This window comes from Scyliorhinus torazame, chromosome 8 (genome assembly GCF_047496885.1).
Source record: "Scyliorhinus torazame isolate Kashiwa2021f chromosome 8, sScyTor2.1, whole genome shotgun sequence".
Taxonomy (NCBI): Eukaryota; Metazoa; Chordata; class Chondrichthyes; order Carcharhiniformes; family Scyliorhinidae; genus Scyliorhinus; species Scyliorhinus torazame.
Window position 1 is genome coordinate 133,252,631 of NC_092714.1, and position 15,641 is coordinate 133,268,271.

General features: G+C 45.3%; 1 protein-coding gene and 1 long non-coding RNA gene across 3 annotated transcripts in view; one reads left to right on the top strand and one right to left on the bottom strand.

The window, feature by feature from the left end:
* Window positions 1-15,641, bottom strand: part of shroom2a (shroom family member 2a) — a 373,192-nt gene that overhangs the window by 339,599 nt on the left and 17,952 nt on the right. The window lies entirely within an intron of this gene.
* Window positions 7,033-9,338, top strand: LOC140428120 (uncharacterized). The gene is made up of 2 exons (XR_011948712.1): window positions 7,033-7,100; window positions 8,578-9,338. It is a non-coding gene; the product is annotated as an uncharacterized lncRNA (long non-coding RNA).

The window sequence follows — 15,641 nt, forward strand, 5'->3', positions numbered from 1 at the left end:
CTATCTTCCAACAGGGAACACAGGCTGAGTTCAGAAATGGTTCACGAGGCTGATTTCTGGGATGAAGGGCTTGTCAGATGAGGAACTGTTGGACAGTTTGGGCCTATACTCATTGGAATTTAGGAGAATGAGAGGCAATCTTATGGAAAGGTGCGAAATTCTGTGGGGGCTAGACAGGGTCGATGCTGAGAGAATGTCTCCCCTAGTGGGGGGGGAATCTAGAACTGGGGGGCCACAGTTCCAGAGTAAGGGGTCTTCATTCAAGCCAGAGATGAGGAAGAATTTCTTCTCTCAAGAGGATAATTCACCGTTGGGATTCTCTACCCAGAGAGCTATGGCGGCTGGATCATTGATTATATCCAAGGAGGGGTCCCGATATTTGTGATCGACAAGGGTTGTATGGGGAAAATGGAGTTGAGGCCACAATCAAATTAAGCATGATGTTATTGAATAATGGAGCAGGCTTGAGGGGCCAAATGGCTTCATTCTATTTCTTTTGTACCTCAAATCCATTTATCCAGCAAATCCCTTGAAATCTTTTCCATAACAAAGAGCGATCAGTAGGAGTCTGAAAAGTTTGGATTCTTTCAGCATCCACTGCCTCTTGGAGAAAGGAAGTTCGCGATTTCTATTACCCTCTTTGTGAAAGGTTGAGGGTGCATCTGCCTCCAGCTGCCAGTCCCAGTGTCTCTCCACCTGGCCACACAAATATAAACTCACGGCACTGACTCACGTACAGACAAGTAATCACAGTCCCGCCTTCGCTCCCACGTACACTCTCTGAAAATAGCGCAATTAGTCTGTCTACGACATTAAATCATCCCCCCCACAAAATTCCCAGTCTAATGTATCAACCGCCTTTTATTAATTAGAAAGCTCACCCCCCCCCCACTAAAATTACTCACTGGATTCTCTGTAAAAAATATAGGTATGGATATTTTGTTTCATGCACAATATGCTGCATATATCCTCACTTTGAAATCCATTTCTCAAGGCAGAATATTGCATCATACGCAAAACAAAAGTCTTACATTTGTATAGCACCTTTTATAATCTCAAGATGTCCCAAAGTGCTGTACAGTCAGTTGAGTATTTTTTTAAGTTGGAATATAGGAAGTACAGTTACCAATATCCTCAAAGCAAGTTCCCACAATCAGCACTGTGCTACATTTTTTAATAATCTTGATTGTCACAAATAGGCTTACATTAACACTGCAATGAAGTTCCTATGAAAAGCCCCTAGTCGCTACATTCCGGCGCCTGTTCGGGTACACAGAGGGAGAATTTAGAATGTCCTAATTATCTAATTGCACGTCTTTTGGGGCTTGTGGGAGGAAACCGGAGCACCCGGAGGAAACCCACGCAGACACGGGGAGAACGTGCAGACTCCGCACAGACAGTGACCCAAGCCGGGAATTGAACCTGGGATCCTGGTGCTGTGGAGCTATAGTGCTAACCACTGTGCTACCGTGCTGCCCACAGGTCAAATAATCTGTTTTGCTGTCGAAGAGCAGCATTCATTGTATATCACCACTTATCCTGGAGACGTGGTGGGACAATCCCTACAGCAGCCAGCGTACTCCCACCCACAGTGCTGTAATGGACGCAGTTCTCGGATTTTGACCGTCCATGGTGTCATAATATGCACCCATGCACATCATGAGGTAAAAGCAGGCAGTGATAGACACCCAGGTGAGCCAATCAACATACAGAACAGAACACGACCAATCACCAGACAGAACACCCAGAGGGGGGTTTCCAACTATAAAACACACGAGGCATCAGCACTCTACCTCTTTCCACTGGTGACAACTGTAGTGACAGTCAGGGTGTACAAATCATTCAACACCTTCTACACGTGGATCAGAGCTAGCCTGGTCTAGATAGTTAATGTCAGTTTACTTAGAGTAGTAGAGAGTCAACCCACAGGCAGCTGTGTGCCTCGTTATTGAAGTTCAATAAATCTTATTGAACCAACGCCTACGTTTGGTGTATGCGTGATCATTTAACTGCATCGTGTTGCAGTCCATGTTACCCCAGGGTGAATAACACGACAGACGGGAGACATGCCCATTCGGGATGGTGTGCGACCTAGAGGGGAGCTCAGAGACAATCATTTCTATCCAATTACATTTCAGCAAAGAACATTTGATCCAATTGCCTTAAAGGCAATGTGCCAGCAGTCCCCAACTCGTGATTTGCCACCTTTCACTTTGAAATATATTTACCCAGAGCTTTTTGGGTATTGGGGATGGATATGTTGAATTGTTGGGGTTCCATTTTCATGTTTGCAGTTTCCTGTTCTTGTTGGGGTTGAATTTTTATCCAGTTTAGGCGTAGGTTTGGGGTTCAGTTTTGTGTGGGGTTCTGTTCTCAGTGTTATGAAACTATATGGCTCCCTGTTGGGGTACAATATTTTAAGGAGTTTTGATACTTTATTTTTGTTTAAAGTTAAAGTGTCCAATTTTAAGGGTTAATTTAGTGCAGCCAATCCACCTACCGTAAATATCTTTGGGTTGTGGGGCTGTGCAATGAAGTTACTGTGAAAATTTGGACAGTGACCCGGGGCCGGGATCGAACACAGGTCCTCGGTGCCTTGAGGCAGCAGTGCCAACCAGTGCACCACTGTGCCGCCGTTTTTAAAAAAATACTTTTTCTTCACTCTAGGTGGGAGCTGCTCTGCTAACTGTCCGTGTGGAGTTTGCATATTCTCCTCTTGTCTGCATGGGTGTCACCCCCACAACTCAAAGATGAGCTGGGTAGGTGGATTGACCACGCTAAATTGTTCCTTAATTGGAAAAAAAAGAATTGGGTACTCCAAAGTTATTTTTAAAAACTCCACGTCCTCATGTACTCAGCTTAGTCTGATCCAGTTCAAGGTGGTGCACAGGATGCATCTGACTAAAGTGGATTTTTCTCTGGGCTGGAGGACAAGTGAAAGTGTTGTTCTCGGGGCCGACTAACCACACTCAATGTTCTGGTCTTGTCCCAGGTTAGTAAGCTTTTGTCTCTTTCGTCAACACCATGTCAGAGATAGTCAACACTGATTTGGAGCCACATCCACGGGTTCCATTTTCTGGATGTCAGATTCGCCAGTGTTCCTGACGGAGGTGAAGGAGGCTGTCCTTGCCTTTGCCTCATTAATAGCCCGGAGACGGGTTCTGCCTGGGTGGAGGTCTCCAACTCCGCCCAGTGCCTCGGCTTGGTTGGGTGACCTCATGTGGCTCTTTTGGAGAAGGTCAAGTACACCATTAGGGGTTGGTAGCAGAGTTCTACCTAAGATGGCAGCCTGTGGTTCCTTTTTTAAAGAGCTAGTTACCATCAGTTGTTAAGGAGTTTAGTTTAGTCTTGAAGGGCAGCACGTGGTACAGTAGTTAGCACTGCTGCCTGCAGCGCTGAGGACCCGGGTTCGAATCCCGGCCCTGGGTCACTGTCCGTGTGGAGTTTGCACATTCTCCCCACGTCTGCGTGGGTTTCACCTCCCCCAACCCAAAGATGTGCGGTTTAGATGCATTGGCCATGCTAAATTGGAGAAAAAAAATAATGGGTCTCTAAAAAAAAAATGTAAACGGCAGTTGGGGCGTGGGGGATTAAGTTTATAGGTGTGTTTTGTTTTTGTGTGTTTATTGTGTAACTTTGGCTTGTTCCTTTGTATGTTTTTTTATGAACATTTCAAATAAATATATATTTTTTAAATGTAGCCCAGGAAATTGCACCACATGACTTGACCCCTAATGCTCCAGCCATTAGTCGGCCAACCCATCTATCCTTGTGACGCACACACTTCCTACGCCAATTGGAAAGCAACGAGACTCATGACCGAATTAGATGATGCTTGACCGTCAGTCATCAGCCTTTTTATCCCTCCCTCTTTTCAATATTTTCATATCTGGCAAAGAGAAATGTTCAAAGAGAATGACAAAAAGTCATCTTTTTTAATGTCCTGAGGTTTTTCCTCCAGGATTTCACACAGCAGCGTTCTGGGGATTGATCTTCAGTTCCTGGAGACTCCAGGCATATTCTGCAGGATTGGCAATCCTAAATGAGGGATGGGGAATAACAATGCTCGAGCTACATTTCTCCGAATTAATATCTGTGTGTTTAAGTTGGACAGGCATCGTGTTCTATTATCTCCTTCTCTGACGTCAATGTATAGGAAATGCGGCAGCCAATTTGTACACAGCAAGATCCCACAAGTAGTGATATTGCCCGTGGCTAGATAATGTGTTTGAAGCATTGGATAAAGGTTAAAATTGGGCTGGGAATCAGGGCAAGCCCCCTGCTGTTCAAATAGGGCCATGGGGTCTATTACATCCACTTGCATGGGCGGATGGACCTCAAATTAACATCACATCTGGAAGACCTCTGTCAGCTTGAACGGTGTGCTCTGGAGTGGGGTTAAATACTCCTCATTCCGTCAATTGACAGTTCAGTCATGTAAGTATTCAAAGGTGCGGCTGCATGCAAGAGATTAGAAGGGACATCAAGGGCAATTAGGAGAGGCGGCAGCCATTCAGCCCCTTCAGCCCTGTTCTACAATCCGATTAGGTCATAGCCGATCGATGCCTGTACTCCACTTATCTGCCTTTGCTCCATATCTCTCGACACCATTTGGGCAGTGGTTAGCACTGCTGCCTCACAGTGCCAGGGACTCGGGTTCAATTCCAGCCTTGAGTGGCTGTGTGGTGTTTGCACTTTCTTCCCGTGTCTGCATGTGTTTCCTCCAGATGTTCCGGTTTCCTCTCATAGTGCAAAGATGGATAAATTGCCTCTTAATGTCCAACAGTTAGGTGGGGTTACAGCATTGGGGGGGGGGGCTGACTCATGCCTAGGTAGGGTACTCATTCAGAGGGTCAGTGCAAACTCAATGGGCTGAATGGCCTCCTTCTGCACTGGAGGGATTCTATGATTCCATGATATCTAAGGAAAACCCACCCATGTAAATGTCAGCTCATCCCCGGTACCCATAACCTTAGAGGAATTCCAAACTTCCACTACTTTTCGGGTGAGAAAATGTTTCCTGATTTTACTCCTGAACAGCTGGTTCTAATTTTAAGATTTACCATCTTGCACTGGACACCCCCACCTGAGGAAATAATTTCTCAATATGTAGCTGAACAGCTCCTTTTAACATTTTTAACGACTTAATCAGGTCACTCTCAATCTTCTCTGCTCGACTCAAGGGTTGCTGTTGGCAGAACCCAATGGTTCAATCTATAATGCAGTCAGGGAGCCCATTTTGAAGCATTTTCTGAAAAAGTATATATCAATGTATGTCTGGCAATGGGCTAATGCTTCAGAATCTATAGCACGTCATTATTCAGGCATACAGCCCCCCACCCACTGGACCTGGCCTAATGTCAGCAATCCTGAACATATCTGTCAATGCAATGAATGATGATGTACTCTTTTCCACAGCAACCACACTGATATGTGCTCCTCCTGTGGTAATAGTTGGGGGTGGGGGTGTTTGGGATGGTTGCAAAACCGCACAGGTACCCACTGGCACAAACATTGGAGGGGTGGGGGAGGGGAGAAAGGGAAATGGAACATTCCAGTCACATTTCACTTTGTGCTAACACACCTCAGGAGATTTTAATGCTGGTGGCTAACGAGGTTTGTTCAAAATTCCACATTCCTCTAACAGTGGGCATACCCCTTAACCCCACCCCCCCTCTAAAAGAATCAAACATTCCAACACTCCGTGTACTACAGTAGTTTCTCAAAAGTAAACAAGAGAAAGAATCCAATATAAAAAGCCCTTGAATTGCTGTTCTGTTAGAGAGTTTGGAGCCACAGGCCAGGATTTATTTTTATTTCTTCCAATAAAAATTCTTTTGCTTCCTTTCCAACTTTTTTCCTCGCGCGTGAAGACTCCTAGGGCTAGTAAACTCCTAGTTTCTCACCCGATACGAGACAGGGACTGGGACCAGGCAATTCAACCCGTGGCAGCATCACAACTCGAATATAGTCTTGGGAGGCAAGTTTTCTTTTTTTTTTAATTCCCCCAAAATTGGCATGAGGGTAATGGTATCTTGAGAGAACCGGAGGACTGGGTTGTGGAGATGTGGAGGCTGGGCTGGCCTTTCAACAAAGGGATGAACTGCCTCAAAATTCAGATGTTGCCGTTGGGAAACTTTCCAGGAGGTTTAATGCGTCTCTATTGTACCAGAAAAGCTGGCTACAGGCATGCACAACCCTGAATATGCACCAAAATGATAACATGACCATCTGGCACAGGAGATAATGTATGGGTTTGGAGGTTAAAGTAGTACCTTGGGAGTGTTTGCTTAAATTATCCTTCAACAGGAAATTTTACAGAATGAAAATTGATCTTCCTCAAGGGATTAAAGAAATCAGAAAAGATACATGACAGGAGACTAAATAAACTAGGCAGAGTACTAGGCAGGAGATAACTGATTTTGGAATCCTTCGCTTGATTTAGCTGCACCATATCGAGCAGAAATCAAGTCTCGCTCTCCTTTGGCAAAACATTCTCTCTTCAAGAATCAGCCCATAATTCCCAGATTTTTCATTAACCAATTATTTCCTGAAACCTTTCTCCCGAGTTCCCTCCACCCTCACCTCAAACAAGGGGCTCATGGACTTCTTTCTCATAAAGCTGGAAACCATCTGTTCAGCTCCCTCGGCTGCTTCCTTCCCTTTCCCCTCGGTCGATGAAGCCAAACATTCCCTCCAAGGTTCCCTCGTGTGACATTCCTGAATGTGCATCCTCCTCTGGTTTCTCGCCTATCTCTATTCGTGCCTTGTTCGAGTTAATTTTGTCTTTGACCCCATTTTGGGCTTACTTGGCGCATACTCATTCTAGTTCCCTTGTTGGCCGATATGGATCCACTCAACTTTTCAGAACCACTGCTATCACCTCAATAAACCCACCCAATCACCTCTGTTCTTGCATACCATCGTCCTATGCCCAAAATCCCTTTCCTCTCCATACATCTTCAACATGTCGTCGCTTCACTAATCTAAGTCCATCATCCCCATAACTCCATGTTTCAAACTCTTCCATCAGGTCTGTGCCCTTGGCCCGAGGACCCAGGTTCGATCCCGGGTCATCGTCCGGGTGGAGAGGTGTGCAGGTAGGTGGATTCATTTTACAGAATGCATTGCTCGGTGAGCATTTATTGTCCATTCCCAATTGTCCTTGAGAAGGTGGTGGTAAGCTGCCTTCTTGAACTACTGCAATCCACGTGGTGTAGGTATACCCACTGTGCTGTCAGAGAGGAAGTTCCAGGATTTTGACCCAGCAACAGTGAAGGAACGACAATATATTTCCAAGTCAGGATGGTGAGCCATGATGTGGAGATGCCGGCGTTGGACTGGGGTGAGCACAGTACAAAGTCTTACAACACCAGGTTAAAGTCCAACAGGTTTGTTTCAATGTCACTAGCTTTCGGAGCGCTGCTCCTTCCTCAGGTGATGGTGAGTGACTTGGAAGGAACTTCCAGGTAGTGGTGTTAGCATGTATCTGCTGACTTTGTCCTTCTAGGTGGTGGTGGTCGTGGGTTTGAAAGGTGCTGTCTAAGGAGCCTTGGTGAGTTCCTGAAGTGCTGGTACACACATCTGCTACTGTTTGTCAGTGGTGAAGGGAGTGAATGCCTGTGGAAGAAGTGCCAATTCAGCGGGTTGCTTTGTCCTGGATGGTATCGAGATTTTAAAAAATAAATTTAGTATACCCAATTCATTTTTCCAATTAAGGGGAAATTTAGCATGGCCAATCCACCTATCCTGCACATCTTTGGGTTGTCGGGGCGAAACCCACGCAAACACGGGGAGAATGTGCAAACTCCACACAGACAGTGACCCAGATCCGGGATCGAATCAGGTTAAAGAGGTGTGAATTGTGTCAAGCCACCTGGGGTTACCCCATCTCTGGATCTGTAAAGATTTAATCACCTGCTAATGCTCGCATTCCAAGCATTGTTTGGCATCTTTGAATTTGTCTATATATATGTTTCTGGAACATACCTCTTCATTCACCTGAGGAAGGAGCAGCACTCCGAAAGCTAGTGACATCGAAACAAACCTGTTGGACTTTAACCTGGTGTTGTAAGACTTCTTACTGTGCTTACCCCAGTCCAACGCCGGCATCGCCACATCATAGGTTAAGGAGGCCAACAAAAGGCCTCAGGAACACATGACCAGGCCAATGGAAAAGGGCAGAAAGGTATAAGAGGACAGATAATATTGACAAGTGTGCTGTGTATTTGTGGACCCATCTCTGACCCAATTCCAACTCTTAACTAATTTTAGCAACACTCATTTACCTTAAATCTTCATTTTCTGTCAGTCAGCCAGCTTTGTATAATTATTGCAACATTTTTACTTATACCACACCCTTGAACTTTGCTCACAGTTGCCAGTTTTACACTGGTCTTATTTGAATTTGGATTTCACCCAAGACTATAAGTCCATTGCTAGTCTGTGAAAATCAGATTCACGGATATGATCTAGATCAATGTGTGCAGCAGCATTGCTTTTATATACTACCTCTCACAACATTAGGACATGCTAAAGTGCTTTGCAGCCAAGTTTGTTTACTTTGTATCTTCACAGAGGAAGTACTCTGGATGATTATCAACCTGTTGAATCGCACCGTGAATACGCCTTATATGGCCAACATGTCCTGGAGTGGGACTCGAAGCCAAAGCTTTTGGGCCAGAGGCAGAGCTGCTGCCCCCACCCCGAGCCACAACAACTTCTTACAACCAAGTACTTCTTGATGTACAGTCAGCATTGTATAACCAGGAACACAACAACAGATTGCGCAGTGCAAGCTCCCGTAGACAGCAATGTGACACCATCCAGATAACATGTTCAATAATTGAGGAATAAATGTTGACCAGGACAATGGGAAGAACTTCCCTGTTTGTCTCTGAAATAGTGGAACCTTAAACATCCACCCAAGAAGGCAGACATAGCCTTGATATAGCATCTCATCCAAAAGGTAGCATTCTGACCGTGTAGCATTCCCACAGTATCGCCGTGGAGCATCAGCCTGGATTTTGGATGAAGTGCCTGGAGTGGAACCTGAACCCACAGCCTTCTGACTCAGAGCCATGGCAGATGTGTGGGTGTGACAACAGGGTCGGTGTGTGTTCAGGGCTGGTCATTCGAGTCTTCCGTGCGTGCAATTCCCACAATATCGCTAAAGGACTGTGTTAACAGCAGAGGAGGCCAAGTTGGTTTGAAATGAAAGTGCTTTATTCTGCAGTGAGTTAAGACGGACACAAGAACAACTGGTACAATCAGAGTCACACGGTTCAATCAACACCACTTTATATAGGGATGATTAAAAAACACAAATGTGTCCTAAACCTTTCCATCTCTCTCTCTTCCTTTAAGATGTTCGTTTAAAAATTGTACCATTGTGACTAAGCTTGTGGTCACCTGTCCTAATGTCTCACTAGCTGGCTCCGTATCCTACATTAGCGATGCTATAACAGTGCAAGTACGGGCAGACTTATGACATGCCACTGGTAGTTGAAGTGGGCCCCGTGGTAGAGGTTGGCACACAGGACACTGTAGCCAAAGAACTGGACCGTTTCCCAGTACAGATATCACCCTTCAACTGTACAGCCAGATAAAGTGACAAGATGGAATTACACAACGTATACTGCCAAAACTCTCACGTGGGAAGCTGTCCATCACAAGCTGAACTCCAATGCCTTTTACAATAGCTCGCTGAGGTATTGCGAGTCATTACCACATATAAAGGCAACACTGCACATTTGATGAAAATTATTTCTTTCAGTCGTCTGCCACCCTTAACATATCGAGTATAGTGGCTCCAAAACAAGTGGCGAAAGGTTTTAAATAAGGTCACATTCTACGTCTGTCAACATTGTTACACACTGACATAGAAATTAGGGGCAGGAAGAGGAGAACTGAGGTGAATACACTAAACTAATACTTAACAGTGTGACAGGAGAAGAGAGCGAGGATGGACAGGCCAAACTTACATTTATTCAGCATCTTTTATGACCTCAGCACCATCGAAAAGCAATTTATAGCCGATGATATATTTCTGACATGAAGTCACTGTTGTAATACAGGAAAATGCACCAGCCATTTTGGCACAGGAAGGTCCCACAAGCACGCATTAACAATCAATCTGTGTGATATGGAACAGGACACCGCGTAGAACCCATCCTGCTTTTCATTCAAATAGTGCCATAGGACCTTTACATCAGGGACAGCACAGACAGATACAGGGGACTGGAAACTCAACTCAGGGTCATTAAGGACACTCAGGCTTCAAACAGGCTAAGGCATTGATGGCAGAAAGATGGATGGAATTTGCCATTATTTTCTTTATTTGCTTTTATTAGAGTTTTTGTTTTTATACACTTTTTGTTTTAAATTTAGAGTACCCAATATTTTTTTCCAATTAAGGGGCAATTTAGCGTGGCCAATCCACCTACCCTGCACATCTTTTAAGTTGCGGAGGTGAAACCCACACAGACACGAGGAGAAGGTGCAAACTCCACACAGACAGTGAACCGAGGCCAGAACTGAACCAGAGTCCTCAGTGCCGTAGGCAGCAGTGCTAACCACCGTGCCCCCCTTTGTTTCTGTACACAACGAAAATAAAAATACACAAGTCTGTACAAACCCATTACAGTTTACAAACGCTCCGTATTGGAGTTAACCTTCAACAGCCCTTCCATCCCCCTTCCTCCCCTCAACCCCCCTCCTTTTATTATATACTATGTTTTCTATGATAGTGGACATTTCAGTCAGACTGAAGAGTTGTCTTAGTTGGTTTCACATCCGGAGCATGACTGGTAGAGTGTTTGGTCTGTGGGGATGGGAGCACTGCTGTGGCCAGGGTCGGAGGGACTTCCATTTTCACCCATTCAGCTTCTGGTTCCTTTACTCATCCCCTCACTCTTTCCACTGTTGTTGCTGTGATAATAGTGCATGTTTGGGAGGGCCAGGCTCCCATGCTTCTCGTTCTTTGTAAGACTTTTTAGAGATCCTTGGGTTCCTGAAATTTGCCATTATATTGGGGGAAGGCGACGTTTACCTGGAGGAAATTATGTCCCAACGTCAGACGAGCAGTCTTAAAGTACAAGAAGCTATGGAGAGAGCAAGCCATCAGCATAAAGTGAATCCATAGGTTCCAGAAATTGTCAAGGGCCAGCAGGAGGGAATCAGGAGAATGTAATGTTTGTGCCCATCATAGACACTAAAGATTGCATTTCCATAGTGTTTTTAAAGTAACAAAGCGTCCCAATTCACTTCACAAATAGTGTTCATCAGGTAACAGTTGACCTGGAGACAAAGAGAAATAGCAAGTTGGATGAAAGAGATGGATTTTGAGCTATCTTAAAGGTGAGAGAGGAGGACTGGTCTGAAGTGGGATTTTCCCCAAAGAGTGGGCCTTACCACAGGACCAGAGTTGTAGGAATGTTGAGTTATTGGAGGGTTGTAAAGCTCAAAGAGATTTTAGATTAATGACCCTGCACGAGCATCTGGGGCTTCTCGCTTCCCAGGTTACACTGACACTATTGCAACAGTCAGTCCAGCGACCAGCATGGCAACATTCCCCAAGCCACAGGAATGGAGATTTACACAGCTTTATCATTACCAACCGTTCTTTCAACAGGGTGTCTTCGGTACATAGTATTGCCAGAAGATGGGGGTTGATTTGTACAAGTCTGCACAAATTTGCTGAAATCTGTCTGAATTGATACAGGTAAACAAGACAGAAGACTCAATCTTGCACATGATCATATCGTGCCATTCCTGACCTTAGGCTATTTTGAAGCGATTTACAATCACTGGAATATCGTCACTATCGTACTGTAGGATTGCAGCAGCTAATTAACGTCCACCAAGTCTGTACAAACAGCAATGTGAGGGTGGCACAATGGTGTAGTGGTTAGCACTGCTACCTACGGCAGCAACTGAAAATGGAAGAAGCTCTCCTCTGTGATTTGGTACCACAAACACGTACATACAGGGCGCTTGATGTCACGTCTACGTGCAGGGCGCTTGACGTCAAGTCTACGTGCAGGGCGCATGACCTGCTCACTGCTGCCATGTCTGGCCTAAAGACTGCACACAGCTTCACTTTGTTCTCATTTAAAAGCCGGTAGTGGCCGCCATTCTCAATTTAAACGGCAGTAGCATCCCCTGATCGTGACCACTGCGGTAACGCTGCGATCGATTGCTCAACGAGCCTCCCGACATCTCCCACGACCCACCTGTTGTCGCGCGACCATTGAAAACCCTGGTCTAATGTATCCAGCTCCGATTCTTTAGACCTGTAGCACGGTAGCACAGTGGCTAGCACCGTGGCTTCATGACTTCACAGCGCCAGGTTCCCAGGTTCGATGCCTGGCTTGGGTCACTGTCTGTGCGAAGTATGCACGTTCTCCCGTGTCTGTGGGTTTCCTCCAGGTGCTCAAGTTTCCTCCCACAAAGACGTGCAGGTTAGGTGGATTGGCCATGATAAATTGCCCTTGGTGTCCAAAAAGGTTAGGAGGGGTTATTGGGTTACAGGGATAGGGTAGAAGTGAGGGCTTAAGTGGGTCGGTGCAGACTCGATGGACCGAATGGCCTCCTTCTGCACTGTATGTTCTCTGTTCTGTTCTGTTCAATCTGCATTGGGGTGATGGGTTGGTGAACAGGTCCAAATTCTCAAAAATGAAACACAATCCAGCATTTTCACTGTTCCATTTTCTGCAGTCTGAACATTCAGATCAATTGGGTTTGAAACACCAGTAAATTGACAACTCCCTCTCATGACCCCTGCCCACATCAGCTCCAATTTGCAGCCTCCCAGGACATCAGCTGTCAATCACGGCTGTCCACCAGGTGTGTGATTATGGTTCAGGGCAACTCTGTCAAATAGAAAAGACACCTTGACCAGAGGTATACCTGGATCCAACTATTCCATGGGCCATAAAAAAGGAGTCCCGGCGGTCTAGTCTGCCTTCTCAGTTTAACATGAACGATCCTGTGGCAATGTGCAAAGACCAGCATGGGACTTACCCCGTTACCCTGGCCAGCATGAATTGCCAAACCAACATCACTTAAAAAAACAGATGATCTGGTCATTATCTGGTGCTCTTAGTGGAAGCTTGCTGTGCATAAATTCCTACAACAGTGACTCGACTCCAAGAAATGTTTAAAAGCAAATTACTGCGGATGCTGGAATCTGAAACCAAAGAGAAAATGCTGGAAAACCTCAGCAGGTCTGGCAGCATCTGTGGGGAGAGAAAAGAGCTAACGTTTCAAGTCCAGAAGCCCCGTTGCCAAAGCTTGGCGGGAGGGAGGGGGTCCTGAAAGGAGGTTTCAAAATGCAAGCTGAATACAATTAGGAACATGTTGCACCCTGGCACTTGCGTTGCCTTTCACCTAGCCTCACCCTGCCACTCCAACCACCCCCCACCCCCCCGAAATGCTCCCCATTCCTGTTTCTGAAGAGCGGACTGGTCACTTGCTCTCAGGCTTTGTACCGCAACCAAGTGCTGCACAGTTCACAACAAGAGTGCGGGACTGACTCAAATTCTCCTTTCCTCTCTTTTCAATAATCTGGAACCCCTTCACTCAAGAGTCAGCTCGCGTCCCCGAAAGTGAACAATGATGATGTGCCCTGCTGAGACAGGAAGATTTCAATGCACATGGATGCAGGGAGTTCTCGGAGGCTGATCAAAGGCCATTTGCCTCACAATGAGCTGTACAATATGGTCAGAGACAACAGGGACAACCAACAAGCTTACAGGCCACATTCTTCCCACACTGCAGGAAAAATGTGCAAGAAATTCTTTCACAGAGAATGGAAGCCCCGTGATACCCCTTTTAAGAAGTGACGTCAAGTCAGCTTTTGAAGCTCTTGTTTTAATAACTTGCTTTTTTTTGCAAAAATGTACATTATTCATAAAATTTATGTTCGAGACATTGCAAAACATTTCAAATTGTCAGAACAAGAAAGTGCGTTTGAAGGGTAAGTAATGGTGGGACCTGTGGGAGAGGGAGGTAGTATTTGCACTATGTTAATATTTTCCTTGTTATGTACATTGTTGATTTTGTTGCTGTTACAATGCCAAAGAAATACCTCAATAAAATGTTTATAAAAGATAAGAACAAGAAAGTGCAATGATATTCACCAGAGATTAAGGTGCACTCTGGTGGTGCTTCAATTCAGTAATGAGAAAATTTCAAACATTTCAATTACTTTGTTATGAGAGTACAATTCTGTTCAAACTGTATACATTGGCCGTGTTGCAAGGTGCTTCAATACAGTTGTGTACAGTTAGGATTAAGCACAGGGTCCGAGTGGTTTTACACGGTTACCAGTCATCAGTCTACATTTGCTCAAAGGCCTTGCAGTAAAACTAAACAAGCGGTTCCTGTCCAGTTTTCTGCTTAAACAGAACAAATCGCCAACCAGTCAAACTGAATGCCAGTCTTATTCAGTGCTTCTTCCAAAGGGAATCAAAAAGTATTACACCCAAAACGTTGTTCCTTCCCCAACTTACCAGTCTCCTCACAAACTCTGCTTTCACCTGATGGTAAGAATGTGGAACTTGAGATGGTTCAGGATTACGAATGGCATGCAATTACTCGGGCAGTGCATTGTGGGACTGCTTTGAGGTCAAGGCAAAGTCAAGTATCTTTAATAATAGAGGTTCGGGGGGTGAGAGCAAAGTTCAATCGTATGTGCAAAATTAAATTCCTCCCTTGTAAAGTCAAATTCTGCCATCAGCAATTTATTTTGCCACTCAAAAGTATCAACGTGATCTTATTTATTCAGCACCAGGAGCTCCCCCAACGCAAAGCTCTTGTGACTCTGGCTCATCAACAGCTCTTCATTTATTTAGGCAGCAGTGTAAAATCATGATTGCGTTCCATCAACAGCAAAGGTTCTTCCCTCCCCCACATCTGCAAATGCAGCGACAAAACAGTACCCTTGACTGCAAGAGAAAAACACTTCCAATTCCCCACACAAATCACCCTTACAGCTTTTGAGTTGGCTCGCTGGGTTACCGGTCAATTAGTGCTGAATTATGGGCAGTTCTTTTTAAACACTCCATGGACCGACACGCATCCACTAATAACCAAGGGGAGGACGGCCCAACTCAATTCAGTTGGAGAGCTGAGATATTCAGTTTATTAGGCTGGAATGGGTTTAAACCAGGGTCCCGCAAGTTGTGGAGACAAGGCCCAGGGCTCACTGGGAGACAGCCACCATCAGTAAATTCTTCACGTATAAAGCCAATCTGCAGCATTAGTCATTGTGCCTTGGAATGTTGTAATTGCCTTTTTATGAGCCGCCCATAATCGTCACCAAGGGGAACTCCTGAGCAATGCCAACAAGGCCACAATCAAAATGAGAAGCCCGCCACGTCTGTAGCAGTAATGAAACTGGGAGAGCTGTGTGTTGGCAGCTTCACTACTTGTCCAAGAGTGACACTTCTTCCTTGCCAAAGATACTTTTAACCTCGTGCCACAAAACAATCGTTCTCGCTCCGCAAAATGAGGAAAGAAATAATTTGGTACTCTAAATTTATTTTAAAAAGGAAACGGTAGGGCAGCACGGTGGCTCAGTGGTTAGCACTGCTGCCTCACGGCGCCGAGGTCCCAGGTTCGATCCCGGATCTGGGTCA